We start from the raw sequence: 20,098 nt of genomic DNA, 5'->3' as shown, positions 1-20,098 counted from the left end.
TCTGGTTCTCTGGTTTTCCCAGTTGCCACGAGTTGAGCTGCTTGGCTCTGCCACGTACGGTCTGCCATACCACACAGGACCAGAAACAATGACTCCAAGCGACTATAGATTGACTTCTCTGAGCCCTGATCTAAAACAAACCTTCCCTCTTTCAATTTAACTTTGCCATGACGGAGAACAGACTGATACATTCAGTGTAGATAGAGGGTAAAGATTGTTTCTGACTGCTGCATAAGGGTGAGCGATGTGGACATATTGTAATGTATTAGACTTCTAATTATTTTATTTATTGTTGTTTATAACCAAGGTTATCCTGATCACAATTGTTCACACAGCTTTGCATTTTTTTTCATGTCTGTGACAAAATGCCTGATAGGAGTGGCTTCAAGGAGGAAGGCCTTGATTTAGCTCATAGTTTGACAGGGTCTCAGTTCACCAAAGAGGGGTGCAGTCGGAGCTCATTGCTACTTCTCCATATGCTAAGCACCAAGTGTTAGAGAGAGCTCCAGCTGGAACCAGAATCCAGCAGAACTTCCAAGGACCCACCCCCAGTGACTCCAGTCAGGTTCTGTGCCCTAAAGGCTTCACAACATCCCAAAGTATTGCTACTAGCTGGGGACCATGTGCTCAAACACGGGAGCTCACACTGAGTGATGATGTCGTAGCCTGCGTTATGACTGCAGATAACCGAAGTGAGGGCTGTAAGTGTGCGTTTGCCCCATCTTGTCATTGGCTTTTACATTCTATTTAGAGTGAATTCTGCCTCTTTTTCCCAGGCTGTTTTCTTGGTGTTTACCATCACAGAATTTCTTGCATGCATTTCCTACAGTGTCATTGCCCCTGTTGCAGCAGCTAGCTGCGCACAGGGGTTGGCTGAGTCCATATAGAGGCAAGGGGCACACAAGCCAGGTTTTATGAGGGCGGGTATATCATTTGGAAGCTTTCTGAGTTAAAAATTCAGTAGGAACCTATTTATTTAGGATGAACAAAGAAATCACAACACATTACTGAAGTCCCAGTGGTTAAGAGGCCTCTGAGATCTTTCAGTTGGCTCCTGGGAGCCTGCTTTGAAGAGCTTCCTGGTTCCCAACTTCCTCTCAACCTAGAACTCTACAAATAGCAGCACTCATGGGGTGCGGTGTGGTGGGGTAGGGGTGGGAGGGGGTTGAAGCTTGAGGCCAGACTGGCTTTTTCTTTTGGTTCAGTATCTCAGGGTGTTTGTATTTGTGCGCCTTGTGGGTTGAAGTTCCCTTTTATTGCTAGCCAGCTGACATCTTTACATGTTTCATTTTGGAGAAGTCTAAATTAAGTACGTGGGACTCAGTCAGGGAGAGATTTGATTTTGCATCACATATAGATGTGAACTTGTAAGTGTGTGTGTTGTGGCGTGGGGGGAGGGAGGGAGAGGCGTGGGGAGTAGAGCCCGCCTGCTTCCTGAGCAGGCCTTGCCCAAGTACTCGCTGAATGTGGTTTTCCTCCCAGGCAGCAACTGGCTCAGAATAGTGCAGAGGGCTTACTGACTGAGGCCAGCAGCTCCCAGGACACACGAGAAGCCGAGGGCTTTGCAGTAAGTATGAAACTGTTTATTATTTAAGACTGGGATGGAAAATCTTAGGAGATGGCTGTCAGGGGAAGAGGGCCTGCTGCACCCCTGGACCTGATGCCACTCACACAATAGCATCGCATTTTTCTGTTGTGCGTGAACCACAGAAGCAAGCCCTGCGTGTCTGCTTTGGGGGCTGAAAATGCATTTGAAACTCATATACTATCTTGGGAGGAACAGTCTTCTTGTGAGTCATTTTTTTTAATTGTACAAAGTCAGGATGATTCATGCTGAAGTTACTGTGTAAAATTCTGCCGAGAAACCTTGTCCTTGGGTGCCAGTCACTAGAGATGCTGAGCGTTCTCCTCGTGAGTAAGGAGACCAGGCCTGCTTGGTGCGTTCTATTGGATAGAAGTCTAAAGTCGTGTGGAGAAAAGCTAAGATTCTTGGCCCACAGAAGGATCTAGAGCCATTTCCCCTTGGAGGACAACAGCATGTGGAGTGTGACCTTGTGTCTGGCAGAGGGATAGAGTCTATCCCAGTGCTCGGCAGCTGGGACCATCTTTGTTCTGGGTCTGAAGTCTAGGTGGCGAATTTCAAAGTAATGACAGCACAACAGTCCTGGCTATACTAGGAAGCTGTGTGCTCCGTGGTTTCTTCTGTGACCCTCTCCCTGGACCGTGCAGAAGGCTGTCAGTACTCTGACATATCTTCCAAAGGAGCCTGGATTTCTATTCTTAGTTTCTACTGTTTTCTGGAAATGCAGCTTGGGCTTTGATTTTCTTTTCCGGCCGACTCTTAACTTTTTATTGGAATGACTTAGTTCAGTAACTCAGGGAGTTTGTATTGTCAGTTGCAACATGTCAGCCTGCAAAGGTGAGGGTGTGAGCCTGCAGCCTCTGCTGGAGTTCTCCTCCAGGGCTCTGTCTGTCCCAGTGCAGCTCCAGTCTCTACTCTCCCTGTGTCACACGGGGCTTTTTAGAGTAGCTGGGTTCCAGTTACGCTAGGTCCGGTTTCTAGGACCTTCCCTTTGCCAAGCGAGTTACTGTCAAGTGCCCTCTAGACAGAAACCCCAAAGGCAGAGGAGAATACAAAATGAGCCACACTCGGTTTTCATTAAAAACTCCGAAATTGGAAATAAACTCTTGCATGTGAGCTATCCTTTAAAACCAAAAAACAAACAAAAAAACCAAAAATCTCTTTTCAGTCTTATTTTTCAAATGCTAGATGACAAAGTGATATTTTGGAGTTCTCCCCCTGGAACAGGCAAAGCTGTCAGGGGCTTCGTAAGTGCTATTCCATCCATTCATTGCTCACAGTAGCCCCTGATGTGGCTGGCTTTGTGGCCTTTATTTCACATGCAAGGAGGTGGAGGCAGTAAGGTCAGGCAGCCGGGCAGACAGACAGACAGGTGATGGTGCAGTCAAATGGGAAGTCTCGTCTTGACTTCCTGGTCCAGAGCTATGCTCGATACAAGAGTTAGCAACTGGAAGTTAGCCAAAACAGTGACTCACCTACCCTCAGAGTCAAAGTGAATATCTCAGTGTTTCCAGTCGTAAACGAGCGTGAGAGTGTTTCAGGGGTGTGTGCTCTTATGGTTGTTTTAAATAATGCTCAGCACCCTGTTTTATGATTATCAATAAATTATTCTGTTTCTAAGAATTAGTTTTTTTGTTTTTTTTTTTTAAGCCAGGTTACGCCTTTGATTCTGGAAAGCAGAGGCAGGTAGATCTCTGTGAGTTCTAGGCCAGCCAGGACTACATAGTGAGACTCTGTCTCAATAATCAATCTAACCAGTTAATTGGAAAAATAAAAAATTTTAAAACTAAAAAGAAGCATTGCTTCTCCTCTCTTCCCTCCTTCTCTCCCTCCTTTTCCCTTCCACTCTGTCTTTTTCCCCTCCTTCCCCTCCCTTCTTTTCTTTATCCCTTCCGTTTCTTGCATTATAAATATCATTTCAGTAACTTTCTTTGATCAAAGAACATTTACCATGTTTATGGGTTATTTCTGTAAATTTGCCAGTGTGGTACATCACTGGGTCAAAGGGTGTGAATGCTTTGTATATGTCTTGGGTCCTGAACACAGAGCCTAGTGTGAAGCGTGTGCTGTACCCCTGAGCTGCTTCCCGGGTGTGAGCTTTTTAATGGTGCCTGTCCGTGCTTCTGGGTTACTCTCTCCCCACTGTGTGCGAGCATTTTGTTTTAATGTCATTTCTTTGCCACCATGGGGAGAACAAGGTGAGAGGCAGAACACGCTTGACTGTTTTAAGGTCTTGCACCCATCTCGTTGCTGCTGACTTTTATGAGGTTTTAGGGGAATATATGTGATGGTTGATCTTGAATGACATCTTGGTCTGACACAGGGCGCCTAAGCTAAGGCAGACTCTGGGCGCTCTGTGAGGGCGTTCCCACAGGTGAGTAGATGAGGGGTCAGTCTTCACCGATGCTTTCACCCACCCGTGGCTTCAGAATTGAGGAGACTCTGGCTGTGGTGGGAAGGTGGGACGTGGCCCTGGTTGGAGGACTACAGCCCTGAGGTGTGCCTTGCCCAGTCTGCTTCCTGTCACCCTTGCCCTGGTTCCTTCATGAGAGGATCAGTCCCCTGGGCCCCCCAACCCTGTCGTGGACTGAAACTTGCAAAGCCATGAGTGCAGAGAGACCTTGCATCCTTAGGCTGTTTCGGTCAGACGTTCGGTCCCACGTGAGGTCTGGCGTGCTTTTGCCGGTTACTTTCCCAGCTCATTGTTACCTTTTTTTCATGGATCTGGAAAGATGCCAAGTGGTTGAGAGCATTTCTTGCCCCTGCTGAGGGCTCTGATTCAGTTTCCAGCACACACTCCAGGTAGCTCACAGCTGCCTATAACAGCAGTTCCAGGGTATCTGACACTCTCTTCTGACCTCTGCGGACACCAGCACCCAAGTATTCATACCTATCCACTCACACAAATGTGCATATTTCAAGTCAAATAAATCTTAAAAATTGATTTTGGACTGGGTGGTTGTGGCGCATGACTTTATTCCCAGCACTCAGGAGGCAGAGGCAGGCTGATCTCTGTGAGTTCAAGACCAGCCTGGTCTACTGAGCAAGTTCCAGGACCAGCTTCAGAGCTACAGAGAAACCTTGTCTCAACCCCCTCCCCCCAAAAATAAATAAAAGTAAAAAGAATTTGGGAGGCCCTGTGGTGGTGGTGCATGTCTTTAATTTCAGCACCTGGGAAGGCGGAGGCAGGTGGATCTCTAAATTAAGAGACAAGCCTGCTCTACAGAGTTCCAGAACAGCCAGGACTACACAGAGAAACCATGTCTTAAATAACCAAAGGGAAAAAAAATTGGTAGATTCTTGTTTAGCCATATACAAGACCCTGGGTTTGATCCCTAAAACCCCTAAAATAAATAGTATATAGATAAAATAAAAAATGAATTATTGGGAACACATGTGGCTATTTAGTATTTTTTTCACGGTTGAATCTGTCCTACTTTTTCTGAGTCTTCTTGTTTACAGAATTTCTTCCCTTCTAGCAATTACTCTACTGGTTGGTGTGGATGGTAGATTTAAGCTGACATTTAAAAATAATACTGGACTGTTTTTCCAGTATCATTTATAAGTAACCCCATGGTCTCCGATATATTTTTGTATCTATGTATGTATGTGTGTGTGTGGGGGGGGTTATGCATATGAGTGTGTTGAAGAAGCTGCGGGCCGCTTCCCGTTGGGGCCACTCTGTAGGAGCTGCGGGCAGGCCTGCTTTTCGTCCTGCCTGGCTCCCTCACAGCTAGCTTAGCCCTAGAATAATTACACGAAAACTGTATTCTTTTAAACACTGCTTGGCCCATTAGCTTCAGCCTCTTATTGGCTAATTCTCACATCTTGCTTTAACCCATATTTAGTAATCTGTGTAGAACCACGAGGTGGTGTCTTACCAAGAAAGATCTCAACCTGTGTCCGTCTCAGAGAGGAGAGGCATAGCGACTAACTGAGACGTCTGCCTCACTGCCTTCTTCCTCCCAGCATTCTGTTCTGTTTACTCCGCCTATCTAATTTTCTGTGTAGTCCTTTTTTTGCTTAAGAAACCCTTTTGTGTAATCTGGAGCCCCCACACATTAGGAACTGCTACACTGTGACTGTGTAGACAGCCTAGCGGTTGGCGGGGAGAAGTGTGTGTGGCACACTTGCTTCAAAGGCTATTGTGTAATGAAGATTCCCATGTATCAGAAAAAAAATAAACAAGAAAAATGGGCAAAGTTTATAAACAGGTGATTCCTGGAAAAAATACAGCAGGCTAATAAGTACACGGTGTTCAGTCTTATGGTGGGTATGCAATGCAGTACAATGCCATTTGGCAAAAACACTGGCAACATGAATAATACCAATGACAAGAACATATGGAAGTGAAGATTAGCAATCTTAACACCCCAGAACAAAAATTAGTAAAGTGATTTTATTTGACAAATTTATAAAATACATCAAAATGTAAAATATACATAATGCACACCCTTGATTTATCTTAGGAAATACCATGAACTTCTTGATTTGTCTTAGAAAATACCATGGTATCACAGGTCTTTAATCCTAGCACTCTGGAGCAGGGGCAGGCAGATCTCTGAGTTCAAGGGCAGCCTGGTCTACAGAGTGAGTTCCAGACCAGTCGTGGCTGTGTAGGGAGAGCCATCTCAAAAAGAAAAAGACAAGGCCATACATTTTGTGTGGTTGTGCATGTGTGCGTGCGTATGTGTGCACGCATGCAGGTTCTTGTGAAGAGGCATCCGGGGGCCACAGATTAGCATCAGGTATTTTCCTCAGTTGTGACACTGTCACTGCCCCTGGAGGTCACTGATTTGACTAGCCTCGACAGCCAGCAAGCCCCAAAGAGCAGCAGGTCTCTACCTCCTCAGCACTGGGATTCCAGACACATGCCATCATGCCTGGGAGCTGGGATCTGAACTCAGGTCCCCGTGCTTGCATGGCAAACACTTTACCGACTAGGCATGTTCCTGCCCAAGACTGTACACTTTAAAGTAAGAACATACAGTGTGATCAAATCTATGTTTAAATTCTTCTGTTGTGTTAAGAAACATAATTTATTTTATATATACATACAAAATCATTATAAAAAGTGCTAGATGTGTGAATACCAAGCTGTGTGTGGTGCTACCTCCAAAGAGGGTAAGGTCTGTTTCTCTTTGGGGTGGATATACATCAGTGTTGGAATTTCTTATGCGTCTGTATTTGTGTATTTATGTAACACAAATAGATAATCAGGAAATTTCTCAGACCCACAAGCGGGAAGATTCTTGGGAACAGGATCCCAGATGTAGAAGCCCAGAGTTGGGAAAGCAGATGACAGATTTTAATAGCAGTGAGAGTATCTGGAAGGCAGTGGAAGCCTGATTTAGGTTACAGAAGAAGCGAGGAGCTTGTTGAGAAAGCAGAACACCAAGTACTGAAGGAACCCTTGCGGAGTTATGCCTGCTGGTCTCTTCCCTGCTCTGTCCCTGTCCTCAGGGTTAATGCGGTGAACACCTATGGAGCTCAGCGCCACCCCCAGAGTCCATGTGTTCTTTATCTCCTTATTTAAAAGCTGCCACCCGAGGTTCAAAATAACCCTTCATCCAGCATCTTAATCTGTTTTCTGTTGCTATAAGAGAAGATGGAACACCAAGTACTTTATATATTATAAAGCAGTTCTTGGCCTACAGCCTTGGAGCAAAAGTACAAGGTGTGCAGCCCCATGTGTTCAGCCTCTGCTGAGGGCTTTCTAGATACATTGCAGCATGGCAGAGGGAGCCGGTGCGGTCCCAGAAGTATTATGTTAACCACCTAACCATCTCCTATCAGGCTCTACTTCTTTAAAATTTTGTTTTAAAATTCCTTTTTCCCTCCCTCTCTTCTACCTTCCCCCCCTTATCCATCCTTCCTTCCTTTTGGTTTTCTAGACAGAGTCTCACTGTGTAGTAGCCCTGGCTGGCCTGGAACTCACTTTGTAAACGAGGCTGGCCTTGAACTTATGTAAGTCTAATTGCTTCTGCTTCCCTAGTGCTAAGATTAAAGCCCTGTTCCCTAACCAGCCTTAATTCTTTTTTTTTTTTTTTTTTTTTTTTTTGGTTTTTCGAGACAGGGTTTCTCTGCAGCTTTTTTAGAGCCTGTCCTGGAACTAGCTCTTGTAGACCAGGCTGGCCTCGAACTCACAGAGATCCGCCTGCCTCTGCCTCCCGAGTGCTGGGATTAAAGGCGTGCGCCACCACCGCCCGGCCCCAGCCTTAATTCTTTAAACAAACAAGCAAACAAACAACCGTGCATTGAGCCCAACTTGTGCAGCTTACACACTCCTGTGTGGGGCCATTCACTGGAGCATAGTCAACACTTCAGAATCTCCTCACTGGGGTGGGTTATGCATCCCTTCCCCGCTCATGCCCAAGTGTTGACTGGCTGGGTCTCATGCTAGTCTGGTGCAGGCAACCGCAGCTGCCGTGAACTCATCTGGAAGACATTGCTCTGCTTTGGTCTTCTCCAATCTCTGGCTCTTAGGGTCTTCCCATCCCTCTTCTGTGATGGTCCCATTTGTGGATGAGCACTCCCCTGACGTTTATTCTCTACGCTCTGGTCGGGTGTGATCTTATGCACTAACCATTATCTACCGCTCAGAGAAACTTCTCTGATGAAATCTGGGAGCTGCACTAATATAGAGATGTAAATTTGGAGGGCAGTTTGAGTCTGTGTCCGTTGAGCAGAATGAGGGTAGTAGATTCACCCCGACAGGTCCTGCTTCTTAAAGGGTCCCCCAACTCAATGCCATCATCATACTGGGGACCAAACTTCTAGCACACAGATCTTTGAAGGATGCTTACAAACTGTAGCATCTAGTTAAATACCCGGCAGACACCGGCACCTAATCTGAAACAGGCAGCATCGTGACCCAGGAGATAAGGACATGGCAGAGATGCCAACTGGAGGTTCTAGGCCATGATAAAGGGACATATACACTCTGAAGAGTCATATCAGTGATGTGAGTGTAGCTATGACGTCACCCTGAGGATGCAGGATGAGTCACAGGTGGAGGGTCCTTTGCATATTGAGCTGGGGCTGTTCTGGGAAGCTCCTGCGGTGTCTGCATCTTCACTGGGGCCTCTCCTGGCCACCATTGTGCCCCTTTTCACCTCCTGCTAATTCCACCACTCCAGTTCTTCCCGCTTCCTCTTTTCTTCTCCCCCCACTTCAACATTTTTTTTCCTCTAGGATGACAGAATTTAGTCATCAATTCCTCTTCTCGTGGCTGTCGCCATTGCCAGCCACCAAGACGTCTACAGTCCCCAAACCCACCTTCCATTAGCAACAGACGGAAACACCGAATTACCGTGTGAGAAACAAGGAGAGTGTGAGGAAAGCCAAGTGTAACAGTTCAGATTTAAACGCCTTGCTGGGAAGGCTGAAGGCAGGGTGGGTTTGGTCACAGAGCCGCTGTTTATAGGGAGGAAGGAAACTTATCAGGCTGAGGCATTAACAAGCAGAAACCGTGCTGTTAGTCAGCTCCGTACGAAGGCTGCCCGAGAGATGAGAGAGACTTGGAGAGATGTATTTTTTTGGGTAATTCTGAGAGTGTGTGAGGTAAGTCAGCAATGGTTTACATCTTGGGGAGCAGGGGTTCCCCCGAGGCAGGTCTGTGTGGAAACCATACCTGGTTGCTGCGGTAACGGCCTCCTCATGGGAAGAACCATGAGGGCCTGAAATAGGCAGCCCTGCTTCAGAAGAACGAGCCACAGATGGCCTTTTCCACCTCCCCTAGGGGAGGGGAAGGAGGGACAGGTTAAAGGGTGGGGTGCTGGGAGATGCTCTAAGGGTATAAGTGTTCACCAAGTCCAGCATTGTGAGGATCTCTGAGGTACTCAGGCCTCCAAGGAACTTCATCTCTCTTTCCGATGAGGTAAAGTAAATCCTGGCTTTATATGGTACAGGGAGCCTTGGTAGAGTGAGCCGCCATGGGAAATGCCGTACAGAAGCTTCGGTGGACCAGCTTGTGTTGTGTGATTTGATGGTCTCATAGACTGTTCCTGGGGAGGGCTGCGTCCGCCTGGAGGGACCGGGATAGATGATGAGGTCAGCGTGGCCCTCCTGAGGTCCACCAGCAGCCCTGAGTCCCACCCGCAGTCTTCCCTCCTCTGGCTTTGGTGTCTCCACTCCTAATGCTGTTATGCTCCCTCCTGTCAATGTCACCACCACAATGTCACCAGAGTCTTCCCCTCCTGATTTGGGTATGTCTCTTCTTGGGGAAGCATTTCCCTTTTTTTTTTTTCCCAATATGTATTTCTGTTCTCTGTATTGGACCATGAACCCAGGTGGGAGGGATAGGGCTGATTTTGCTTGTCCTTGTGCCATGATGCTTGCTACAGTGTCTGAGGTACATGAGGCAGTCCCAGAATGCTTGCTAGACAGGTGAAAGAATGAAACCGTGCAGCCGTTGTGTTTTTCTAGGGCCTGACTTTCCGTCTCCCGGTGTACCAAAGCTCAGGAAATAATAGGAGCCGGTTTGCCTTCATCTGCCTGCCATCTCTTAGGACACACAGAAATTATAGAAACTTGCTACCACATGTGCCTGGCTCCACCTGGGTTCTGGAGATTCAAACTCAGGTCTTCACACTTGCATAGAAAGCAGTTTATCCACTGAGCAATCTACCTAGAACTGAGTGTTTTAAAATCTAACCATTGGCCTTTTGTATATATTCTTTTTTTTTCCTTTGAGATGGGCTCTCTCTCTCTATAGCCCTGGCTGTCCTGGAACTCACTCTGTAGCACAGGCTGGCCTCAGACTTACAGAGATCTGCCTGCCTCTGCCTCCCAAGTATATATTCTTTTGAGAAATATTTCTTCAGTTCTTTTTGCCTATTGTTTAATCATATTGCTTGGTGTTTGTTTTGAAGTTGAATTGAGTTCCTTGTGTGCACTGGACATTAATGCCTTCTTGGATTATTTTATGTTCATTAGTTTTCAAATACTTTAGGTTGTAGGTTGTCTCTTTACTTTTTATAAAAAAAAGATTGATTTATTTATTTTATGTGCATTGGTGTTTCATCTGTATATGCTCTATATGAGGGTGTTGGATTACCTGGAACTAGAGTTACAGTTGGTAGTGAGTCACCACATAGGTGCTGGGAATTGAACCTGGGTCCTCTGGAAGAGCAGCTGGAGCTCTTCACTGCTGAGCCATCTCTCTAACCCCCATCTCTTTACTTCTGATTGTTTTATTTTCAGTTTGTTCTTTCTTACCAGCTGGCCTATTGAATGGTGGTAGATTTTGAACCATGACTCTTATAAATGCTTGGTATTTTCTCTACCACCGAGGAATTTCATTTCGTTTCATTCCTTTTAATTAGTGGATATGCCAGTCTATCTACCTACCCCGAAGGGTAACGAGGTTATTTCTGGGGTTCAATGATATGAATCAAACTTCTCTGGACATTGGCATTGCCAAGAACATTTGTTTGAATGAGAATTTATTTCTCTAAGTAAGCACTAAGGAGTGGGTTCCTGATTCCATGTCAGAGAGTACAGTTTTTACGAAACTGCCTCATTGTTTTACAGAAGGACTTCCCCTTTACCCGGGCATCAGATTAGGAGCTGTAGTTGCTTCGTAGCTTTGCCAGCACTATAATCTTTTTCCTTTTGTTTTTGGTTTGTTTGTTTGCCCTTCTCATAGCTGCACATTATGCCTCCCACAATCCATGTCTGCCCCTGGATGTGAGTGCCTCCATCTCTGCTAGGAGGTTGAGCGCTGGCCAGCAGCCACGCTGCCTTGTGCTTTCTTGATGACTAGTGACATCCAGCATCTTTCCCGTGTCCCTTTGCCATTCGGATATGTTAGTTGCAGCCCAGCCACAGTGGCACACGCCTTTAATCCTAGCACTCAGGAGGCAGAGGCAGGGGGATCTCTGTGAGTTTAAGGCCAGCCTGTTCTACATACAGATGGAGTTCCAGGACAGCCAGGGCTACACAGAGAGACCCTGTCTCAAAGACAAAAAGCAAGCAAACAAACAAAATTCGAACCAGATATGTTCATCTCTGAGATGCTGCTTTACATTTTGATCACGTTTTCTTGAACTGTGCACATTGCTGTTATTCTTACGATTTTTTTTTTTTTATAATTGAGTTTCATGAGCTCTTTGTGAACCTAAAACTCAAGTGCTTTCCGGGTTTGTGTTTTCTCATGGAGTGGCTTTTAGTTTCTTGGCGGCGTCTTTTGAAGAACAGAAGTTTGTACTTGATAATTTCCAATCTGTGGGGATTTTTGTTTTAGTTTTTTTGGTATTTTGAGACAGGGTCTCATGTAGTCTGGGTTGGTCTCACTCTGTGGTCAATGTAACCCTGGATTCCTGGTCCTCCGTGTCTCCACTGCCCGGGCACTGAGAGGGTCCTAGGTTTATTTTATGGATTATGCATTTGGCCTTACACCAAAGGAACCTTTGTCTACCTCCTGGTCACAAAGATTGCCTCCTGTTCTCAAGACATTTTTTGGTCTTAGATTTCAAGTTTTAGTCTGTGATCTTTCTTTAAAATGTTCTGTGGAGCAGAATCTGGGCTTAGGCAGGCTGCACCACCCAAGAGGCCTTCCTTGCAGGGCATTTGGGCCGTGGGTGGGGACTTTCCTGAGGTGAAAGGAGAGCTGGGGAGCTTGGGAACAGCACTGTTAGGACTGGCTGTCTAAGCACGGCTCCCCAGAGAGGGGAGTTAGGAAGAGAGGATGCACAGAAGGGAAGCCTGTTATTGTAGGGTTTAAGAGGTTTTAGGGAGGCCTCGGTCTGGGTGATGGTGTCCCTGCAACTGTCTGTGTGCCAGGAGGCCGGCAGAAGGGGACAGAAGGGAACCAGGGCCACATATGGACTACTCAGTGTCTCCTGTCCTGAAATAAAGAAAAGCTGGGTGGCTTCAGGATAGACCATGTCCTGCCCGTTGAAGGTTCGGTGTGATCCTATCATAACAGGAAACAAGGCTGTTACATAACTGCGTCCCACCACCCTAGGCACAGATCACATAGCTGATTACTGTACTTGCTGTCCCTGGAGAATTACTTTTGGGGACTGTGCAAAGAGTGGGTTGCAACCAGGTAATCCCAGGAGCAGCCGACAAAATTATCCCTCAGCGTGTGGGTTTTATGTGTATTTAAAACCCAATCTGAGAAGCATTGATGCTGAGATGGGGCACAGTGAAGCCACTGAATCCATTAACCCTGCAAAGCACAGCGGTTGCTTTCATTAGCCAGCTGGCACTCCAGGAAGATAGCTAAAGCCTGCGGGTTAGAAAAGAGAAATTCAGAAATGCGAGAACAAAAAAGAAATAGCTGCGTCGCTGATTTCACTTAATCCGGCAACAATAAAGAAATGCAGGACTCAGTGCTCTGAGCAAGGGCAGCCACCCACAGACCTATGCGTGTGTGAGGTGTGAGGGCTAGACTTTCACTGTTCACCAGGGAATGGTGGGTGTCCTCTGCACTTGGGGCACCATGGTTACAATGTAGCTGTAAATTAGGTCCCACGATCCTCTATGTCCTTAGAAACTTCAGCTATATTCTTCCTTCTCTTGGTGTTCAAGGTTGATCCCGGGAGTGATGTTAATTACTACCCGGGCTTCAGGTGACTTCTGTTCCAACCAGCACACTTCCTGGGGTTGCTACTGTCTGTGTCCGCTGCACCCAAGGCCTCTGCTGTTCACAGTCCTGCAGGCAGCTCCATGGCTTTGGGGACCAGAGATGGGAGCCAGCCCCTGGCACATTACCTCCACCACGTGGGCAGTGCCACTGCTGCCACAATGCTCCTTTGTAGCTTCAAGGTGTTGGAACCAAGTTGTCAAGGGGTCCCAGAAGGCACGGGGATCATGGTGGGAGAGCACCAGCTCTCCTGAGGAAACAGCTCGTTCAGTATCTTGTAACCCAGTTCATACCTCCCTTTCTAGTCCCAGACTGACAGCGCTCCCAAGAAGCCTTGCAGCCTCATCTGCCAGACAGACTCCTTGACACCCGGGCCACAGCATTCCGTGATGTGGGGGTTCACTTGAGCCCCTCTGTATTGAGCTCTTCAAGCTTACAGGGCCTTGGGCTGTGTTGCCGAATACAGAAATGGCACTGAAGATTCTTTTCCACCTGATCGGAGGCCTTCGTGACTGTGTCAGAGACTGTAGGACTCTGAAGGCATCAGGTCAAAGACATGGTCATCCTGGAGCTGGTGGCAAGAGGAGCCAAAGACCAGCCTTGTCCTTTTCTCTTACAGTTCTGAGTTTTACCGGGCTCAGCATTTACTCCTTCAGTTGCCTGTCTCCTCCTGATGCCCGCTCTCACGTGGGTTCATATGTGTGACTGCACACGCACAGGGCCAGCAATCAAGTTAGCCTGGTCATTTGTTCAGTGAACCCCCTCCCTGGTGTTCTCTGCCTGCATTTGATGTCGGATAAGGATGAGCGGGGAGGGTGGCAGAGCTGAGTGTGTGTCTCCAAGGGGGAAGAGAAGATAATCATGGTTAAAGCATCAGAGTAAATAAACCATCTGGGGATGTCTCGTCATGTGACCTGCAGAGCTTACTGTCTAGGTAGCATGTTCCTAGGTAGCGACAAGCTGACACCAGCTCTCTGAATCTGCAGGGGTTATAGCTGGGTTAGTGACAGACACCTATAATTGCAGTATTCCAAAAACAGGAAGACATCCATCCATCCATCCATCCATCTGTCTGTCCTTCCGTCCACCTGTCTGTCTATCTACAGTCTCACTTTATAGCCCTGGCTGGCTTGTAACTCAGAGATTTCCCTTGCCTTCTTAGTGCTGGGAATAAAGGCATGGGCCACCACGCCCTGAGGTGACAGTGATCTTGAGGTCAGTATGGGTTATAACAACAACACCACAGTATGGGTGTGGGTTGGATGCTTCTACAGTGCCTGCTTCAATTCTGAGGGCAGTCTTGATGATTTTTGTGAACTCTCTTGTGACCTTCATCTGCAATATATGCAGCATGGGGCAGGCATGGGGCTTGAGGGCTGCCCGTCCCGGGTTTGTGGAACTGGTGTTGGAACTGGTGTTGGCTTCTCTACTGATGTCTTCCCGTGGTCAGAGAGGCAGAGGGGAAGACAAAGCAGTGGGTATGTGATGCCGTGGCCCTCGTGGGATCGGACGCTATCAGGAGTCCCCTGAACTTGTGATGCTCGGTGCAGCTGTGGATGCTTTGCAGGAGGCAGGCGAGGCCTGTATGGTCAGCCTTTGTCAGGATACCAGCCTGTTCTAGCCATGCTAAACGTGTAGCAATTATTCCAGAACGTATCCAGCTAGCATGCTGCATACACGTGTGTAAGAACTCACTATGAGGGGAAACATTTCATTCTGGAAAAGAAATTAGCCCCTTCTTATTGTTTCCAGTAATTCTGAAGGTTAGAGATTTTTTTCATGGGGTCAAAAGTTACCTAAGTGTCCAACTGTGTGTGGAAAAATAAGGGACCGGAGTTAGCTATTGGAAAGTTTTCCATTTCCATTTTCATTTGTGTGGTAATTTTTAGTATGTATGTGGGTTGTAAAGCATTAATGCAAGTCAGAATGTTTCAATGAATGCATTTCAACAGTTCAACTCTGTGACAATTATAAGCCTGTTAAAATTTCTGGACAATGCCAACTTTTAAATTTTGAGTGAAAAAAAAACCCACAAAATTAATTTTTTTGGGGAGTCAGGGTCTCAATATGTTCTGGCTGTCCTGGAACTCTCCTTGTAGACCAGGCTGGCATCGAACTCACAGAGATCTGCCTGCCTCTGCCTCCCGAGTGCTGGAATTAAAGGTGTGCGCCACCACTGCCCAGCTCTTTTTTCTTTTTCCATCAATAAAATATTTACTTGTATCCAGGCTTGGTGGCACACACCTTTCATCTCAGCACTCAGGAGGCAGAGGCAGGTGGATCTTTGTGAGTTCGAGGCCAGCCTGGTCTACAAGAGCTAGTTCTAGGACAGGCTTCAAAGCCACAGAAAAACCCTGTCTCAAACCTCCCCCTGCAAAGAAAGAAAAAATAGTGGATGTGGTGTGGGAGGGTGGCTTTGCCCCCTCATAGGTGGGGGCTCTTGTCACAGAGGGGCTACATTCAGCAGTGCAGTGGGCAAAGTTTGTCCCCTCCCTCTTGAATGTCAGTAGTTCGGATATAGGTGAAGGGCTCAGGGTTTTTTCTGGGTGGGGTGGGGTGCCCTAAAGTCCTTGCATTGTCCCTGAGAGGAAATTCTGGAAAATGAGACAGAATTTGCTTGTTGTCTTAGAAGCTGTGCCCCTTGTCCCAGTCTACACAGGGGTCTCAGGAACAAAGAAAGTATGGATACAGTCCCCAGTGACAGATCTTTGAGGTATTAGTTCCATAAACCTTTGGTTACCACCAGTCCTCACATTTGGAAGTGTCGACTTATATACATTCATTCATTCTATTTCTATTAAGACATCTGGTTATTACCACCACAAACTGGACCAGCAAGATTGCTTAGTAGGCGGACACCTGCACCCAAGCCTGAGAACCTGAGTTCAGTCCCTGGGATCCACACGGTGGGAGTAGAGAATAGATCCCTGCAAGTTGTCCTCTGACCTCCACACATGCACTGTGGCATGCACGTACATAAACAACAGATAAAAATGTCATTTTAAGAAGAGCATTTAAAACCCCATAAACTGTGAATCTTTGAAATGATAAGGAGCAGTGAATTATTTTAGAGATTTGGCATTGAATAACTTTAGGAACTGTTTTCTTTAAGTATTTTTTTTATTACATTTGTGTGTGTGTGTGTGTGTGTGTGTGTGTGTGTGCGTGCTCACTCAGTGGGAGGCAGCACGGACTGTGGTATACCTGTGAAGGTTGGAGGTCAACTGTGGGAAGTTGGTTCTCTCCACCCATCATGTGGGATCGAGGGATCAAATTCAGGTGGTCAGTCTTGGTGGGAAGTGTCCTTACCCGCTGAGCCACCTCGCCAATATGAGTTAATGAAATTAAGATGTATGATGTACATGGCTGTGCATCAGCATGACTATATCTGCTGCCGATGGTACCAAAACACTCCATAGCTCTAGCGATGACATTCTCGTGCTGAGAGCAGTGTGGGGCCTTTCTCTGAGTGATGTCAACTGTCTTTTAGAAGAGGCATGCTAGTGTGTTCTAGTTCTGCTTTGTACTTACCCATTAACTCAGCACCAACTTAGTGACCCTATCCCATTGCAGGGCCTGTGTGCCCTCTGGGAGTTTGGGAGCTGAATGGGCTCAAGAGCAGGCACCCGCTCACTTGCATACCCTCTTTTAGGTGGTAAATGTGTGGTCCTATTACTTTTAGGTCTGTGGCAATCCAGCCCAGCATGAGGCAGAGGGAACTGCCCATTTAGTGTCCAGGAAGCAGAGAGAGAGGAGGGAGGGCCGAAGTCCGATGTCTCCGTCTAGGGCATGCTCCCAGTGACTTGGTTTTTCATAAAGGTTTCACCAGGCCCCATTAGAAACACAGACTGGAGACCAAGCCTTTAGCACACAAACCTTTCATGTTCATTTGTAACCAGAGATTAGAACCATGTGATGGGAGAGGCAGTGAGAAGTGATCAATCACAGGTAATGGATGGCCACACTGGTCATGGTTTGTCGATAAAGGCTTTGAAGAGATAAACTGGGGACTGTCAGCTGGGTGGAAGCACTATGCTAGAACCTCTCAGAGAAAGTGTTCTTTTTTTTTTTCTTTTTTTTTTTTCTGGTTTTTCGAGACAGGGTTTCTCTGTGGCTTTGGAGCCTGTCCTGGAACTAGCTCTTGTAGACCAGGCTGGTCTCAAACTCACAGAGATCCGCCTGCCTCTGCCTCCCGAGTGCTGGAATTAAAGGCGTGCGCCACCACTGCCCGGCTTAGAGAAAGTGTTCTTAAAAGAGAGACAGGACCCAGGATGAGCAACCCCGAAATGTGAGCATCTGGGAGAAATTCACACACAGAGAGAGCAGCAGGCACAGGGGGAGCAGCAGGAACAGGGGTGGATCAGGCACAAAGGGAACAGCAAGCACAGAGGGAGAAGCAGGCACGGGGGAGAAGCCAGCACAGAGGGAGCAGCTGGAACAGGGGGAGGAGCAGGCACAGAGGGAGCAGCAGGCACAGTGAGAGCAGCAGGAACAGGAGGAGAAGCAGGAACAGGGGTGGATCAGGCACAAAGGGAGCAGCAAGCACAGAGGGAGAAGCAGGCACAGGGGGAGAAGCCGGCACAGAGGGAGCAGCAGGAACAGGGGGAGGAGCAGGCACAGAGGGAGGAGCAGGCACAGAGGGAGTAGTAGGCACAGAGTTCACTAAGAGAGAGCAGATGTCTCAAGGAGCTGAACAACTTGTCTGGTTGAAGTGGAGTGAACAGGGGTTAGTTAGCACTGGGGCCAAAGTAGAGAGCTAGACATGGCCTGAGACCATGGGGGTCATGCTACATGGCTTGGCTTTTTATTCCAAATGCAATGAGAAGTGAGGGGCTAGTATGTTCTGTGTAGGATGTGACACAATGTATTTTGTTGGGGTGTGCGTTGTGTGTTTCTTTGCTGGGGTTTGAACCCAGGGTATTGGGTGTGTGTGGTAAGCACACACTCTACTGACGCACAACACCCCTTGTGAGCTACGCTGTATTTCCCATTCCTGTGACAAAACACGTGAGATGAGCAAAGAGAGCATGCTGGGTAATCTTATGTCATCTTGACACAGGCTAGAGTCACCTGAGAGGCTGGAGCCCCAACTGAGAAAATGCCCTACTACGACTGGGTTGCCCACCAGGCGGTGGTGGTGGTGGTGGTCTACAGAGTGTCTTCCAGGACAGCCAGGGCTACACAGAGAAATCCTGTCTCAAAAGACAATAACAAACAAACAAACAAACCAAAAGAAAGCAACATAAGATTGCTCTGCAGGCAAGCCTGTAAGACATTTTCTTTATTAGTGACTGATATGGGAGGGCCAGGCCATTGTGGGTGGGGCCATCCCTAGGCTGGTGGTCCTGGGTTCTACAAGAAAGCAGGCTGAGCAAGCCATGAGGAGAAAGCCAGTGAGCAGCACCCTCCATTGCCTCCACATCAATCAGCTCCCGCCTCCAGGTCCCTACCCCCTTTGAATTCCCGCCCTGACATCAGAGCCTCAGCGATGGACAGTCTCCTGGAAGTGTGAGCTAAAATGAACCCCTTCCTCCCCACGCTGTTTGGTTGTTGGTATTTCATACCAGCGACAGTGACCCTAACTAGGACACCGAGCAAAAGTTCATTTTGGGTCACAGTGTCAGAGATTCCAAGCATGGTTGGTTGGCTAAATTGCTTTTGGCAGAGCACCGTTTTGCTGGGCGTGTGTGTCGGGGGAGGACCTGACACTTGCTGGCTTCCTCTTCACTTCTGTGGCATCAGGCTTCCAACCTATTGGATGGTGCCACCCGCACAGAATGGTCTCCCTCGTTTGTGTTCCCACATGTCCCCTGTGTCTGGAAATGCCCTCACACACAAAAATACCCCTTAATTACCCAGTAAAGATTTTTGTTCTTTGTTGATTTGTTTGGCTTAGTTTGGTTTTTCTTTTGTTTTTGTAGTGCTGGGGCTTGAGCCCAGGGTCTTGTGCATGCCACAGAAGCAAGCAGTCTTCACCTGAGCTGCATCCTCAGCCCCGTCAGGCATTTCGTTGTAATACCCAGAATGGACGAGGATGGTGAATGAGGAGGAACTGTGGCCTAGGATTAGCTGCACAGTGGAAGGTGGCACTGCCTGGCGTGCCTCGGGGAGTTAGCAGCCTTCTTATTCCTTAGCTCCGATGTGTAAACTGTAGATGTCAGTGGCTGCCTGGCAAGGGAGTCAGGAACATGAGAGACAGTAAGAGGAATTGCTGCTCATTGTGCTGGCTCACGGTATTGGCAAACACCAGCTTAAAAGTAAGGAGAAACGAAGGGTTTTTAAGAGGAAGTGACTGACCCCAAGTGAACCTGTAGAAGTCTGGCAGGAATACAAGGAGGGGCGAGTGGGGTGTTGGCACAGGTTTCTGCTGGGTACAAAGGCCTGATCTGCACATCCATAACTGTGGATTTGAGAAATGAGTCCCTAGGGTGGAGTCCAAAATGATGCCGAAGGTTGAAGCTAGATGACTCAAAGAAAGTTGGTGCTGAAGACAGATGGGGAAGTTGGGGTGAGACTGGTTATGAGGCTCTATCTATCTGCTCAGGACTCTGCCGAAGCTTGTAAACAGGCTGTCTCCGTGAGGATGCCCTCTGGGTAGGCTTGCAGATCTGTTTGGCAGGTGGGTAAGGGGACAGACTGCCTTGGAGCCCTGAGGAGCCCTTTGTGGCTGGAGAAACAGAATCTAGCAGGAGGAGACTTGAGTCCACTTTGGAAGGTAGTGTTTAAGGGAGCCAGCCAAGAGAGCTGGGCGGGTGTCCTCGGTTTCCTGTGTTTGTGCCATGCAAGGCCACCAGAGACACTGGGCTCACAGTCCAGCCTCGCTGGCACTCTGTGGGGAGGGGAGAAGTGGTTCTTCCCCAGCTGCATCCTCTGTATCTTCTGGATCTTGGTCCAGCTCTCTCTGGGCCCTAGCTGCCTCTTCC

General features: G+C 47.6%; 1 protein-coding gene across 1 annotated transcript in view; it reads left to right on the top strand.

Annotated features, from left to right (window-relative positions):
* The first annotated feature begins 1,469 nt into the window (after positions 1 to 1,469).
* Specc1 (sperm antigen with calponin homology and coiled-coil domains 1) overlaps positions 1,470 to 20,098 on the top strand; it is a 221,276-nt gene continuing 202,647 nt past the window's right edge. The window contains exon 1 of the mRNA XM_038326804.1: positions 1,470 to 1,567. The gene's annotated coding sequence lies outside the window, so the exon portion shown is untranslated. The remainder of the gene's footprint in view (positions 1,568 to 20,098) is intronic.

The sequence above is a fragment of the Arvicola amphibius genome, chromosome 4 (genome assembly GCF_903992535.2).
Source record: "Arvicola amphibius chromosome 4, mArvAmp1.2, whole genome shotgun sequence".
Lineage (NCBI taxonomy): Eukaryota > Metazoa > Chordata > Mammalia > Rodentia > Cricetidae > Arvicola > Arvicola amphibius.
This window is presented reverse-complemented; position numbering and strand designations above follow the sequence as displayed.